The following is a 14,502-nucleotide window of genomic DNA, read 5'->3' as shown; positions in this document are numbered from 1 at the left end:
TGTTTGTCTTCAAAGTTGTATTACTATCAATGCAGAAAGACAGCAATCTCGCAATACTGGGCAAATAGATATCTCCAATTTACAAACACTACACAATGGTGCCACTAATAAATATTATATTGTACACCATAAAAAAAACTGTAACATCACAATGTGTATAATATAGTCATCAGCGGCAGTCATATGCTGCCTTTAAATGCTGCTTGGAATTTCTATCTTCTGTTGGTGAAGTCTTAGTATGACCAGCCAGGTAACACCAGATCCACTGCAGTATTAGACGTTTGTCCAGGTCCCCAGGACGTCAGGAGATTTACATTTACATTTAAGTCATTTAGCAGACGCTCTTATCCAGAGCGACTTACAGTTAGTGTATGCATACATGTTTTTTTGTTTGTTTTATTTGTATTTTATAAAAAAAAATCATACTGGCCCCCCGTGGAAAACGAACCCACATCCCTGCCGGCCAAACCCTCCCCTACCTTGGACGACGCTGGACCAATTGTGCGCCGCCCATGGGTCTCTCGGTTGCGGCCGGTTGCGACAGAGCCTGGACTCGAACCAGGATCTCTAGTGGCACAGCTAGCACTGCGATGCAGTGCCTTAGACCACTGCGCCACTCGGGAGTATAGATGCCTTCAATACTGTCCACTAGGGGCAACGTGAGTGCCTAATAGCCTACTCGTTAAAAAAAAGTATGTTTCAACCCTATCCCAAACCTTAACCCTTACCTTAATCAGTCGGAATTGATGCCTAACCTTAACCGTCAAGTTTATTCTGTTTTAACCCTATCCCAAACATTAACTCTTACCTTAATAACCAGTCAGATTAATGCGTAAACTTAACCGTTTATCGATATGTCTCTAGTGCCCAAAAGCCAATATTAACATGGGCAGCGCCACTGAGGACTGATAGATTGTAATCTCTATACATCTCTATGGCTCAGAGGTGCCTGCAGTTAAAGGGACAGTTAACCAAAAGATGCAGTTAAAAGGACTGTTAACTAAAAAGTGCAATTTAAAGAGAGATTTAACTAAAAAGTGTGAGAAAAATGAGAGCCTTTGCTACAGCCTCCTCCAAAGGCGGTCTCTGCTGGTTTTGCTCTTACTCTTCAAAGGTTTCCCAAGCGGCCAGGTTTAATCTGGGTCATCCTTGACCTCAGGCAAGGGAATCAGATGGGCCACCGGTCTGAGGTAAGTTTGATCACCGCCAACCTGCACTTCAGTGGTCCAGATCCGTCCATCTGACCCTGCGATGACCTTGGTGATCCGACCGATGGGCACGAGGCAACTGGGGATCAAGGAGCATGACTACCTGACCAACATTCAGTCCTTTGGACTCCTCCTGCCACTTCTGAAACTGTTGTAGACTCGGGAGGTAATGCTGGATGAAGTTGGCTCAGAAGTGGTCAGTCAGTGCCGTTGACCAACGAGATTACTGTCAGCATAGATAGCTTGAAGCAGAGAGCTGTCACGCCGCCCCATTAAAACCAATTTGGGAGTGACTGGGTCCAGGTCAGCAACATCAGTCGACAAGTAGCCCAAAGGCTTAGTATTCAGAATGCGCTCCACCTCAATGAGCACTGTATGGAGTACAGTTTCCGTCACTGTCTGGTCGCCGAGTACCACCTGCAGTGCCGCATTTACAGACTGGATCTCAATCTCCTACATACCCCTGAAGTGTGGTGCATGTGGGGGGTGGAACTGAAAGGTAAAATGGTGATCCACCAGTTTCTGTTGGAGGGCTCCATCTTTGAGAAGGCTTCCCTCAGCTCATTGTCATCCCCTCTGAAATTTGTGCCTCTGTCTGCCAATATACCGTTAGGCGTCACATGTTGGAAAATGAACCGGCAGAGGCCATCAAAAAAGCATCCGTGGGGCCTCCCGAGTAGCAAAGCGGTCTAAGGCACTGCATCACAGTGCTTGAAGCGTCACTACACACCCGGGTTAAATCCCAGGCTGTGTCACAGCCGGCCGTGACCAGGAGACCCATGAGGCGGCGCACAATTGGCCCAGCGTCGTCCGGGTTAGGGGAGGGTTTGGCCGGGATTTCCTTGTCCCATCGCACTCTAGCGACTCCTTGAGCCTGGCTGGGCGCCTGCAAGCTGACTTCGGTCGCTAGCTGGACGGGGTTTCCTCTGACACATTGGTGCGGCTGGCTTCCGGGTTAAGCGAGCAGTGTGTCAAGAAGCAGTGTGGCTTGGCAGGGTCATGTTTCGGAGGACGCATGGCTCTCGACATTCGCCTCTCCCGAGTCCGTAGGGGAGTTGCTGCGATGGGACAAGACTGTAACTACCAATTGGATAAAAGTACAAAGCAATTAAATAAAAATAATAATCTGTGTCGATGCTCTCCACAAGGTCCTGATGGGCACAGTGGGTGGTCATACACTTGAAGATAACACCCCACCGCTTCTCCATTCTGGAGATCGCCATATACGGCACTGGTGACAGGCTTGCTGTTGTTTGCGGATGGCTGCACAATCTCTCAGCCCCCAGAATTTCCTCCTGACCTCTCTTAAGATCCGTTCTGAACCAGGGAGAGCCGTCCTCCCACCCATATGAGACAGAGAATCGGGTCAAACTCAGGTGAGAAAGTGAGAAGTCGACTCTGGATGTGCATATTTTTTAAAAAATAGTTATATATATATATATATTGTGATGTCACGAGAGGCTGTGTCCTGGAGGGACGTTACATCCCCCTGAGATGGCTGCAAACCCAGACAGCTATGGCTCCATCTGCTGGTATGGTCGGGAACTCCACCCCTCTATGGCCAATCTTCCCACGCAGCTGAAACAGATCAGGAGCTGATGAGCTGGAGGTTTTGAAGGGAAGAGACACACTGAGAGTGGGTGTGTGGGTTGTGAAGTAACACAGTCTCCAACCTGGGCTCTCTGGAGGACAAGAGTGCTGCACGTCCACTTCCATGAGGAATATAAGGATTTGGAGATACTTACCTTTGGGAAATACTCACCTTTGGATATATTCGCCTGTGGAACTACGGGAGAGACATTGGGAAGGACTTTTTGCTGGGTTGGCCACTAGCTGCAACGTGGACTACAGTAAGGCTGGGGAAAAGTTAACTGAGCGAGTGAGAACTATGATTTTGGATGTGGAAGAGACATCCCTGAACTGTTAACCCTTAAAGAGCCACAAGAGAACAGAATTTGGTTATATTTTCGTTAATTTCCCAAGACCTTTAATAAAATCCTTGTTTTGTTTGAACCTTGTCTCCTTGCACTACTTGAGCAATCCCGCTGAAAGCTGTGTAGCCTCTCGTGACGTCACAGATGGTGGAGAATACGGGCACGCTCAAGCGTTAATAGTGCATGTCAGAGGAGGATACCGAAGGTTTGATCACCCAGTTTTCCAAGTTGGCCGTAGGCTCCCCGCCGACTGAAATGGAGGACATATTGAAAGCCCTTGTTGCTGGCCAGCAAGCCCAGATGCAAGCAAACGTGGCTCTCTTGGAGGAGCAAAAGAAAGCCAACCTTCTGAAGGCAGAGGAATTGCAGTTGCAGAGACAGAGGGTGGTCCAAAATACCCGCCCAATAAAGGCAAGTGACTTTATATCTAAGATGGGAGCTACCGATGACATTGAGGCATACCTGCATGCATTTGAGGCCACGGCCACTAGGGAAGCCTGGCCCAAGCAACAGTGGGTTGGTCTGTTAGCCCCCTTTCTAACCGGGGAAGCGCTGAATGCTGTCCGGGACCTGGGCCCTGACCAGGTTACTGACTATGATGCCCTGAAGTCTGAGATCCTCAGCAGATATGGACTCACAAAGTTTGGTATGGCCCAGCGCTTTCACAGCTGGACCTTCCAACCAGACCAACCTCCTCGGGCGCAGATGCATGAACTTGTCCGAATCGCAAGGAAATGGCTGGATCCGCAGAGGAATACAGCAGCGGCGGTGGTGGAGGCCGTTGTGGTGGATCGTTACCTCACGCGCCCTGCCTTATGAGGCAAAACGGTTCATCAGTCAACAGGCCTTGACCACGGCTGATCTGACCGTGGAAGCTGTGGAAAAGTACCAGGCCACAGCGGAGATGCTGAATGCTTCCCGAAAAGACCCCAGGAGTGCGGCCCCACCACAAATGGGAAGAACCCGTCCAAAGGACCCCAAGGTCTCGAACCCAGCCACGTCAGGACTTATCCCGGCTCCAGGGGGGGAGCCAGAAACCAGGCGGGTCCAAGAAGAGTACACCAGGAGGGGGGAAACTCGACAGTGTTACCGGTGTGGGGAGATGGGACATATCTCCTGGCAGTGTGGGAAACCAGCCGATGAACCTATGCCCACTGCGGAGTCCTCCAGCTCAGCACCCACACACCGGGTTGCCTCGCTCTTGGGAGTCGTAGATGGCGGCCCAGATCGACCCCCACCTGCCCGGTAACTGTGAATCGCCATGATGTGGAGGCCTTACTGGATTCTGGTAGCCGGGCCACCCTGGTGCGTAAGGATTTGGTGGGCCCAACGTGTCTGACCCCGGGAAAGTCCTCCCAGTTTCCTGTGTCCATGGGGACACCAGAGAATACCCCATTACTGAACTTACAATGACCAGCACACGGGGAACCATACACACGACGGCGGGGGTGGTTGATTCCCTCCCCGTCCCTGTCCTAATTGGACGAGACTGCCCAGCCTTTTACCCACTCTGGAGAGAGTCTCAGGAGAGGATAACCCGAGTACCTCGGAAACGGAGAGGCAAGACTCATCCTGGGAAGGCTCCGGTGCAATCCTCCGAGTTACTCACTCCCGCCCGGGCTCTGATAGGGATGGCAGGTGCCCAGACCGACACAGAGACGGAGCTACAGAATCTGGACAAAGAACTGTCTGGTCTGAAGGGGACCGCTGAGAGGTATCGTTTGTTAAAGCAACAGTTAGACATGAAGACAGAAGAGTTAGATATCCTCCAGGCTAAACTCCAACAGAGCTCCTTCCATAAGCAACAGGAGGAGCTGGAGAGGCTGCGCAGGACCATCGAGGAGTGTGAGGAGACCCTGCGCAGTAGTAAGGAGGTCCAGAAGAAGGCAGAGGAGAAGTACAAGGTGTGGGAGAACAAGATGAAGAATGCGGAGGCAGAGAGAGAAGGAACTGAAAGCTGCTCAACAGAAGCTAAACTCTGCTAAAACCAAGGCTGATGCGTTCAGTAAGAAACTCAAGGAGAGACAACAGGAGGCTGAGTCCCTGGTCCTAGAGGTGGAGGAGTTGAAGAGAGAGCAGGCTGGCAAGCACCACGGCAATGCGGACGCCCTCTCCCGGCGTGATGCCTTCTTCGCTGCCTTTACCCCGACGAGGACGTCGGTCCCGAGGAGGGGGATGTGTGATGTCACGAGAGGCTGTGTCCTGGAGGGACGTTACATCCCCCTGAGATGGCTGCAAACCCAGACAGCTATGGCTCCATCTGCTGGTATGGTCGGGAACTCCACCCCTCTATGGCCAATCTTCCCACGCAGCTGAAACAGATCAGGAGCTGATGAGCTGGAGGTTTTGAAGGGAAGAGACACACTGAGAGTGGGTGTGTGGGTTGTGAAGTAACACAGTCTCCAACCTGGGCTCTCTGGAGGACAAGAGTGCTGCACGTCCACTTCCATGAGGAATATAAGGATTTGGAGATACTTACCTTTGGGAAATACTCACCTTTGGATATATTCGCCTGTGGAACTACGGAGAGACATTGGGAAGGACTTTTTGCTGGGTTGGCCACTAGCTGCAACGTGGACTACAGTAAGGCTGGGGAAAAGTTAACTGAGCGAGTGAGAACTATGATTTTGGATGTGGAAGAGACATCCCTGAACTGTTAACCCTTAAAGAGCCACAAGAGAACAGAATTTGGTTATATTTTCGTTAATTTCCCAAGACCTTTAATAAAATCCTTGTTTTGTTTGAACCTTGTCTCCTTGCACTACTTGAGCAATCCCGCTGAAAGCTGTGTAGCCTCTCGTGACGTCACAATATATATATATACAGTGAGGGAAAAATGTATTTGATCCCCTGCTGATTTTGTATGTTTGCCCACTGACAAAGAAATGATCAGTCTATAATTTTAATGGTAGGTTTATTTGAACAGTGAGAGACAGAATAACAACAAAAAAATCCAGAAAAACGCATGTCAAAAATGTTATAAATTGATTTGCATTTTAATGAGGGAAATAAGTATTTGACCCCCTCTCAATCAGAAAGATTTCTGGCTCCTAGGTGTCTTTTATACAGGTAATGAGCTGAGACTAGGAGCACACTCTTAAAAGGAGTGTTCCTAATCTCAGCTTGTTACCTGTATAAAAGACACCTGTCCACAGAAGCAATCAATCAATCAGATTCCAAACTCTCCACCATGGCCAAGACCAAAGAGCTCTCCAAGGATGTCAGGGACAAGATTATGGACCTACACAAGGCTGGAATGGGCTACAAGACCATCGCCAAACAGCTTGGTGAGAAGGTGACAACAGTTGGTGCGATTATTCGCAAATGGAAGAAACACAAAATAACTGTCAATCTCCCTCGGCCTGGGGCTCCATGCAAGATCTCACCTCGTGGAGTTGCAATGATCATGAGAACGGTGAGGAATCAGCACAGAACTACACAGGAGGATCTTGTCAATGATCTCAAGGCAGCTGGGACCATAGTCACCAAGAAAACAATTGGTAACACACTACGCCGTGAAGGACTGAAATCCTGCAGTGCCCGCAAGGTCCCCCTGCTCAAGAAAGCACATATACAGGCCCGTCTGAAGTTTGCCAATGACCATCTGAATGATTCAGAGGAGAACTGGGTGAAAGTGTTGTGTTCAGATGAGACCAAAATCGAGCTCTTTGGCATCAACTCAACTCGCCGTGTTTGGAGGAGGAGGAATGCTGCCTATGACCCCAAGAACACCATCCCCACCGTCAAACATGGAGGTGAAAACATTATGCTTTGCGGGTGTTTTTCCTGCTAAGGGGACAGGACAACTTCACCGCATCAAAGGGACGATGGACGGGGCCATGTACCGTGGGTGAGAACCTTGTTCCCTCAGCCAGGGCATTGAAAATGGGTCGTGGATGGGTATTCCAGCATGACAATGACCCAAAACATACGGCCAAGGCAACAAAGGGGTGGCTCAAGAAGAAGCACATTAAGGTCCTGGAGTGGCCTAGCCAGTCTCCAGACCTTAATCCCATAGAAAATCTGTGGAGGGAGCTGAAGATTCGAGTTGCCAAACGTCAGCCTCGAAACCTTAATGACTTGGAGAAGATCTGCAAAGAGGAGTGGGACAAAATCCCTCCTGAGATGTGTGCAAACCTGGTGGCCAAGTACAAGAAACGTCTGACCTCTGTGATTGCCAACAAGGGTTTTGCCACCAAGTACTGAGTCATGTTTTGCAGAGGGGTCAAATACTTATTTCCCTCATTAAAATGCAAATCAATTCATAACATTTTTACATGTGTTTTTCTGGATTTTTGTTTTGTTTTTCTGTCTCTCACTGTTCAAATAAACCTACATTAAAATTATAGACTGATCATTTATTTGTCAGTGGGCAAACGTACAAAATCAGCAGGGGATCAAATACTTTTTTCCCTGCCATGTGACTTTTTTCTTTGCCATGTGACAATGAGAGTCTGTCGTTTGGGGATGGACTGATGTAAGACACAAGTCGCTTTGTTGGGCTATCTCGTCACAAAAAACTCACCTCTGCAACACAAAAAACGCTGGAGCTGGCCGGCCCAGATGGTCGACACTGCCGGTCAGAGGTCAGAAGTTGGAGGTAAGCTGCATGCCTTGTGGTACACCCACAACACCTATCCACTTGCCCTTACTCACACATCTTCTGCACACATTTATATCCGATTATGGAACCATTAGGCAGGCCTAGGACCATAGACATAGGAGAATGATGTCACTTGAGTCAAATGTATCAGGCACACCCAACTCTTTCATAACCAATATGCAGGGATGACCTTCAAACTTGCTTAAACTGAGGGAAGGATGGCTTCCAGCTATGAGTATCGCTGATCATTTCTTCCAGCAGCCGTTTTTCTATTCCATGAGATGGCACATCTCCCCACATCTAGAGAATGTTGACGGATTGACCTTCTTTTGGATGCACACTTACACATTTATTCAGGCATGATTCAAGCATAGGGGAGAGACTGGAAAGCTCAATGGAAGGAGTCAAACACACGCGCATGCATGCAAACAAGTATGTTCGTGTGTAGACCTTGGCTCTCCAACCCTGTTCCTGGAGAGATACCCTCCTGTAGGTTTTCGCTTCTACCCCAGTTGTAAAACCTGATTCAGTTTATCATACATCTAATTATTAGAATCAGGTGCACTAGATTAGGGTCGGAGTGAAAACCTACAGGACGGTAGCTCTCCAGGAACAGGATTGGAGAGACCTGGTGTATACCAATATATAAAGATGTTTGCGTGTGTCCGTGTGCATTTTTTAATTTAAAATTTTACATTTTAGTCATTTAGCAGACGCTCTTATCCAGAGCGACTTCCAGTTAGTGAGTGCATACATTTTTCATACTTCAGATGTTTAGCATGTGCGTACACGTGTGTGTCTTGTTGAAGGGGGAGTGCTGAAAGAAAAGGGCCTGCAGCATACGGGCGCTGTATGGGGGGAAATTAGAAGGCGAAGGTGAGAAATTAAATGTAACGACTGAGTTTGAGAGGAGGAGCAAGTCGTTGCTGTTGCATAGCCTAGGCCTCGGCCAGCCACACATATTTCACTGACGAGGCTTCAAGACACTGCAGGCATCTTCCCCACTCCACTCACCTTCCACTCATGGATGTGCTTTCAATGAGTCCTACATGAAAAATTACTACAGTTTACTATAGAATACTACAGTACTTACTAAATAATTCTATAGTAAACTGTATACTGTAGAATACTATACCACACACTGTAGTATCCCTTGATCATGTGTAGTAATAACTATAGAATGTTGTGGTATACTGTAGAATACTATAGTAAATACTACAGTTTTATCCCAAAAGAAACACTAGTAAATACTACAGTAATGTCCGCAAAAACACTACAGTCCTCAAAAACCCAACACTTTTTTAACTATAGCAAATACAACAGTATTTAATTGCATATACCCTGCAAATTCCCCTTGCCCATATCTCAATTTGTACCACCCATAAGTGAGAAACCTACATGACAAGTATAGACCATATATTGTGTTCCCTACAGGTTATAGAAAAGAGCAGAAGCGCTGAACCATCTGTTCAGACCTCAGTCCTAACTACCTACATGTTATGGAAAATGTACTCTTTAAGTATTTCCCCATTAGGTTTCCTCAAGGAGAAAGCCTCCACTTCTATGTCAAAGATAATGAAACAAAAACATTATAGTAAATACTACAGTATAGTACAGTCCGCAAAAACACTACAGTAAATAATAAAGTATTCTACAATCCACAAAAACACAACATTATTTACTATAGTATATACTACAGTTATTTTACTACAGTATTTGTACGATAGTCAACTGTAAATACTACAGTAAATACTTTATACCATAGTATACTAAAGTATTTTTTCATGTGAGTTGGGAGAAACACACAAACACTCACGCGCAGTCACACACACTTGCGTCCAGGCACCCACACATACTACATTTTAGTCATTTAGCAGATGCTCTTATCCAGAGCGACTTACAGGAGCAATTAGGGTTAAGTGCCTTGCTCGAGGGCACATCGACATATTTCTTACCTAGTTGGCTCAGGGATTTGAACCAGCTAATTTTCGGTTACTGACCCAATGATCTTAACCACTAGGCTACTTGCCGCCCACACACGCACACTGTGCCGGTACGAGTCCCAACAGGCAGCCGGCATCCTTCACTGAGTGACAGACAGGACTTTGATTCCTGCTCCGCTGCCGGTATTTCTTTTATTTTTTTATTTTTTTCCGTTGTTTATTCTGTCCTGATGCTTTAAAAATGTTTTTACACCAAACATGCCATTCCTTCCAGATATGGGGGAAGAATGTGGTGGTAGAAAAGGTGAGCCCCCTGAAGACATCCTATAACTCTATAATTTCGAATGGATCATGGATGGACTTTGTCATGGAAACCAAGTGATATGATATGAGTTACATGTTCCTGTGAAAGTATGCGTTTGACATCTGGTTCCTGATGTTGGAGGCGTTTCTCGTCCTCTAACAGGCAACATCCCAAAATCCCTTACAGTAACTCCCCCCAAACTGCCCACCCCTTGTCGATCCTTGGCATTGTGCCTCTCTCTACACAGACACAAAACGGGATAGCGTACTTTCCCTATTTTTTCCTCCCAATATTGCACAACAGTACATTTTATTACGCATTTCGACCAAGGGTCACAGTAAGGAAGGCCCATTGTTACAAAAAATGTCATGTAGAAATGTTATGTATATAGCTGATATGATTCCCTATTCAAACATAAATAGGGATTCAGATCAGCCTACTTTATTTCTATTTGAACGATCTATAATGTTTCACCCCACTGGACACAACCACGGTCTGTCTGAATGATAATATATAAACACTATCAAAGCGCTCTGCAGAACTGAGTCAACATGCCAATCAATCAAATGAATCAGCAGCACACACTGACGCAGCAACAACCTTGTCTCTGCTATTAGCTAATGCATTTGGGCGGCCATTTTGGAGCAATTGGCCAACAGTGGTAGAGGAGGACTTGACGAATGATGATGCAGTGAAGCCTGGTTTCCTGTTGTAGTGCTTGCTTCTCTCCCTCTGGCCCATCGCCCAAGCTTCTGACTCAGGAGAGGAAGTCTCCGTGGGCCCAACCAGTACTGTACATCACCCCCCTCCACCTCAACCTCCTATTGATTACCTATTCCTTCCCGCGGTCAGATGTATGGATAAAATGCATGATTAAGAGGGGCCGGGGAACCAGAGGCTAGCTTATGTATATGGAAATGAAAAATCCACTTACATCCACTCTTTACATCAAAAGAGTCCAGGGTTTCCGAGAGCGATTACTTATAGATCTTATTGTTGGGTCTGCGCAGCTTTAGAAGAAATCAGTCTCGTCATTACTTATTTGTGTGGAGAGGGCTTTAAAGGGATACTTTGCGATTTTTGCAATTTTCTTTATCTACTTTCCCAGAGTCAGATGAACTCATTGTTACGAACCCTGTGGCTTTAAACGTCTAGGGTGGATGGACATGAGACCCGTAACATAATTCATGCAAATTAGGATGATGACATGGAACAGTGAGAACAAAAACTACACGACAACCATAAACTACCGTCAAACATAAAAGGTTTATTGCTGAACACACGGTAAAGGTTTGGGAAAAAGGGCTGAGCAGGACCCAAGAAATGAAACAATAGTGTAAAACACCCCTAAACTGATCTTGCCTGCCTCAAGAACCGCTAAGCTACTGCTACTCATACAAAAATACAGTGGGTGGTCCGCTCAGGTCTAACTAGTGTTTTTAGACAGATTTCTTCCTACGGGTAATGTACGCCCAAGGGCAACTAGCTTAAACTCCCCTTTTCCCAGAAACACACAAAGTTACCAAACAGAGTAATCAGCAAATTAGTGAGTACACAATACACAGGACACAACAGTATCCATACTCACATACGGAAATAGTCTCTAACAAAGTTACCAAACAGGGTAACCAGCAACTTAGTGAGTACACAATACACAGGACACAACAGTATCCATACTCACATACGGAAATAGTCTCTAACAAAGTTACCAAACAGGGTAACCAGCAACTTAGTGAGTACACAATACACAACAGTATCCATACTCACATACGGAAATAGTCTCTAACAAAGTTACCAAACAGGGTAACCAGCAACTTAGTGAGTACACAATACACAGGACACAACAGTATCCATACTCACATACGGAAATAGTCTCTCCCAACAAACACAACTGACCGGCTTTTAAACAATGGGATGTGTGATTGAAAAACCAGCTACAGGTGGTGCAATGCAGAGGAATGTTCACTGATTGGTCCACTTTAGCAATCAGCAGACATCTCAACGACCACCAATCAGGAACATACAGGACACCTGTGATTAGGGTAGAAGGAGAGGAAAAACACAGGACACAGGATACCTGAATCCGTAACACTCATGGATACCATTTTTATGTCTCTGCATCCAGTATGAAGGAAGTTAGAGATAGTTTTGCGAGCCAATGCTAACTAGCGTTAGCGTTATGACTGGAAGCCTATGGTATCTACTAGCATGCTAGCAGTTACCATAGACTTCCAGTCATTGCGCTAACGCCAGTTAGCAATTGCGCTAACGCTAGTTAGCAACTTCCTTCAAAATGCACGCGCAGAGACATTAAAATGGTATCCATGAGTTCATCTGACATTGGAGAAGTTGATAAAGGGCTTCATTGCCAAAATCCTGAAGTATCCCTTTAATACTTTTTTTCTAACCAGTGAACCAAATCAGTCTAAGCGGACAGGTTTGATTTGCCGTTCATCTGTGGTGGCGTGGGAGACTTGGGCGGTCCCGATGGACTCATTTCCTAATTGACTCGTCATGCTGTCTGCCAAAGAGCTAGCTAAGAATGAATGGCGTCCATAAAATAAAATGGCTGGTAAATCCTGCCCACTCTGCGCGTACAGCCGGGCCTCTGTCACAAGGGGCAGATGAATGGAGATGTCTGGACGGCTTTCTAAAGGGCAATGAAGCTTCCCCCTTCATTAGTCAATGCTAGACTAAACTCAACAGAAAAATGCACCCAGCGTGTGACATTTGAAGTAAAGGGGTTTTACTGTTTAATGTAAGACCTGTAAGGCAATCATATGGCACATATAAGCAGCTGAGGTAGATTCAGGTTAGTGAACAGTACTTTGATGTAGGGAAAAACCACCATGCCAGGTAAACATGAATATCATGATCAGGTTTGTGAATACTAATAGACACATATGTAATCTATTTTCCAAACAAAGTGACACTGAATAATCTATTGTTGGTATCTTTCAAGACAGATGGAGAACCAGTCATTGCAGGTCTCCTGTGACCTTACATGCTGTCCAGAGATAATAGAGACATTACTAATAGCATCTGTCTGTGGTTGGAGTGGGGATGCTGTGTGGTGGTATGGTATGTTGTCTTCAGACTTCACACTAGGAGCTGAGAGTAGTATCTATATCCCTATCAGGTGAGGTGTGACGGTGCAGATGTAGCCCATCATTGGTCTTCCTCCAGGCCAGTTGATTATCTACTTCCTCTACAATTCCTTGTTGACACTCATTCATATTTAGATTTAGCTACTCAGTATGCACTTCTAAGTGCTTTGCTTGGCTTTCTTTGTGGGCTAATCTTCAACAAACTTTATGAAATTATAAAAAGTGTGTGTGTGTTTTCCTTGGGGTGTGTGTGTTAATTTGGGTATTTGAGTGTGTGTGTGTGTGTTTGTGGGGAATTCTGAAGTGCACATTCAGCAACCTAGCTGTAGTGCCTCTGCCATTCACCACAATACATCCAGATGGCGTCTGTTTGCCTGTTTGTTGACAGTGTTGACAGACTACAGGAAACCTCTGCTCAAACAGTAGATAAGTCTCTCTCTCTCTCTCTCTCTCTCTCTCTCTCTCTCTCTCTCTCTCTCTCTCTCTCTCTCTCTCTCTCTCTCTCTCTCTCTCTCTCTCTCTCTCTCTCTCTCTCTCTCTCTCTCTCTCTCTCTGACTCTCTCTCCATCCCCTCTCTCTGTCCCGCTCTCTCTCTTTCTCTCTGGAATGCAGCATTCGTAACCCCTCCCTCCATGTCGTCTGAGAAGAAAAGGAAAAGTTGGAGAGACAGGAGAGGCTTGGAAAAAAGAGACATTAAAGCATTCCAGCTAAATGCTTATGATAAAACCAGGTGTGCGAATCAGTCTCCTGTTTAGACTTGACACCACAAAGTAGGACATCTGGCAACTGCCAGCCAGCTAAACTCCGGCTGTTTACTGTGCACCGCTCTGATTATGTTGGAAGAGTGGCTGGGTTGTGAGGGAGTGCCATTGGAAAACACAAAAAAACTGGCTTCAGTGTTCGACATGGGTTAGCTAGCAGCCTCCAACTCTATGAAACAAGTTGGATAAGATACAATTACCTTAGATACAATAATGTGTAGCTTATATGAAGTGCTACCTTGCTAGCATTCAAGTCAAAATATGCTTTCTAGTGTGTTCGACATGAGGTTAGGGATAAGGTTCTTCTATTCCCAACCCTCTCCTCAGGCCTCCCCAGACGTTTCACATTTTAGTTTTAACCCTAAACTGGCACTCCTGATTCAATTAGTCAACTAATCATCAAGCCTATGACTAATTGAATCAGGAGTGCCAGTTTAGGGTTAAAACTAAAATGTGAAACGTCTGGGGAGGCCTGAGGAGAGGGTTGGGAAACCCTGCATGATCTGATGAACGCCATGACAAGCCATGTGTGTCTGGAACATCGTGGCTGAGGAAATGTTGTAGTAATGATCAGCATGTATTCTCACACAGTAACCAGAACGAAAACGTTCCCTGATTGTCTATAGTCAATTTGTTGCTTGA

The sequence above is a fragment of the Coregonus clupeaformis genome, chromosome 24, assembly GCF_020615455.1.
Source record: "Coregonus clupeaformis isolate EN_2021a chromosome 24, ASM2061545v1, whole genome shotgun sequence".
Lineage (NCBI taxonomy): Eukaryota > Metazoa > Chordata > Actinopteri > Salmoniformes > Salmonidae > Coregonus > Coregonus clupeaformis.
This window is presented reverse-complemented; position numbering follows the sequence as displayed.